Source organism: Triticum dicoccoides, chromosome 4B, assembly GCF_002162155.2.
Source record: "Triticum dicoccoides isolate Atlit2015 ecotype Zavitan chromosome 4B, WEW_v2.0, whole genome shotgun sequence".
Taxonomy (NCBI): domain Eukaryota; kingdom Viridiplantae; phylum Streptophyta; class Magnoliopsida; order Poales; family Poaceae; genus Triticum; species Triticum dicoccoides.
Window position 1 is genome coordinate 299,638,851 of NC_041387.1, and position 2,119 is coordinate 299,640,969.

Consider the following 2,119-nt stretch of genomic DNA (forward strand, 5'->3'; position numbering starts at 1 on the left):
TTCATTAGATGGACAAGTGCACTGCATGGTTTCTTTTTGTTTAGACGTATTTTTTCTCGGACGGGGAAAGAAGAACGCACTGCTTCAGACGAAATACCGCACTTCATTAGATGGGCAAGTGCACTACATGGTTTTTTTGTGGGACGTAAATTTTCCCAAACGAGGTGGAGTGCACTTCATGTCGAGCGTTGGTACTGCAGGGACGAGGTGAGTGCACTGCATCAATTTTTCTTTTTCCAATTTTCTTTCTACTGCACACAACAATAGAGTGAGCGCATCAATTTTTCTTTTTCCAATTTTCTTTCTACTGCACACAACAACAGAGTGAGCTGCACTAAAAAAAATAAACTTTTCCAATTTTCTTTCTACTGCACACAACAACAGAGTGAGCGCATCAATTTTTATTTTTCCAATTTTCTTTCTACTTCACACAACAACAGAGTGAGCTGCACTAAAAAAATAAACTTTTCCAATTTGTTTTTGCACTTGGCAACATAGTGAACCATTGGGAGAGAGAAGATCACTGCGGCAATGAAACAAGTGAGCTACACCTAAAAAAGTTTTTTTGTTGTTTGCTTCAATGCAGGTTTTCGAGAGAGCTGCGATCTATACATCTCTTGACTACTACGAGGCGGGGCGAACGAACTACAGTGAAATGCAAGCCGGCGCCGGCGCACTGCATTTCTCAGAAACAACACCGCAACTGACAAAGACCAGAGATAAAGAACAAGGGAACGAGTGGCGTGCAGTGAACTTGTTTCTTTTATAGTCTCATCTGGGCTTGCAGTGCACTTGTTTCCTCACTCTTTTGCTGGTCATTTCTGTATCTGCAAAAATAACAAAAGTAAACCTCAAGAACAAAAACAACAGACTAGAGTGCACTAAACAGCCAACTACAGCTTACTCCGGCAGCAACTGAACCATAGCACAGCATCGTGAACCCTGAGCTGATGCTAGCCATCTCCGCGCTTGTCATCTATGGTCCCTGAGGGAGATGCACCCACATCAAACACATTAAAAAGAAAAGTAAAAACCTTACTGAACTGCAACAAAACAATATCTGGAAAACACTAAACTAATTAGTGAACTTCACCCAGCCCCCAAGTTGTTCAGCTGGTCCTGTATAACCGAGCATGATCGGAGGAGGCGGGCAGAGGTGGGAGTCACCACCCATGTCGCCGGAGCAAGGTGGGAAGGGACAACGACGACCGAAATCAGATGCAGGCGATGCCAGGCGAGCGCTGGCACTGAAGATCTTGTCAGTGATGCGTCGAGTACCGGCGGTGGTTGTGTCCCTGCTGCAGCATTGAGAGTGAGAGAGGAAAGGGACGAGCGAGAGAGGAGGGAGCAGGGGAATAAGGGACACTCGCCTGGGCTGACTCAACGGTGGGGACTGCATCAGGCGCAACATGCCAACTACACATATTGGCGAAGAGAGCTGCAAGTGACTCGGAACTCGCCGGATCCCACACAAACGCACAAAAGCACTGCCCAGCTCGATGGAACGGGACGGGATAGGTGGGGCGCCAGGAGCACGAACGGGATGACACCGGAGCTCGTCGGTAGGAAGCAGGGCTCGCTGGGGAGGTGCGCAAGCAATTGATCCATGCAGCAGAGGAGGAGTGGGGAAGTGAGGGAGTTGTTGGTCGACACTGCACACTGCTGACGAAGCGAACTGCACGCAGCAGGAGGAGACCACATCAGAGGATTGCCCGTCGACATGAAGCAACAGGGACGGGGAAGGTGGAGCCGGGGCGGCCCTACCCCGTGGGGACTGGTGGAGGCCACCGTCATTGTTGTTGTCTAGGAGCCGCTGTCCTGCGCCGTTATCCACCGAGAGGAGCGCGGGCAGTGCGGATCCCACCGGATCCGGTACCGCGAGGGGTGCGGTGGTGGCCGCAGGGGAGGGTGGCGTCACGGCTGTGCACTATAGGGGTGCGGTGGTGGCCGCGCGAGAGGGTGGTGGCGCGGCGCGCGTGGGAGAGGTTGCCGGCGCACCATGGCGGTGCGGGGAGGCAGGTGGTGGGGGAGGGTCTGGTGCGACGATGCGGGGGAAGGTGGTGGTGTGGCGGTGGCGCGAGGGGAAGCAGGGGAGGTGGTGGTGCGGCACCGGCGCGGG

The 2,119-nt window shown here is 52.8% G+C and overlaps 1 long non-coding RNA gene across 1 annotated transcript; it reads right to left on the bottom strand.

Moving 5' to 3' along the window:
* Window positions 1–445: 445 nt before the first annotated feature.
* LOC119296007 lies at window positions 446–1,295 on the bottom strand. The gene is made up of 2 exons (XR_005144604.1): window positions 905–1,295; window positions 446–827 (listed from the first exon to the last, which is right to left on the bottom strand). It is a non-coding gene; the product is annotated as an uncharacterized LOC119296007 (long non-coding RNA).
* Window positions 1,296–2,119: the final 824 nt, after the last annotated feature.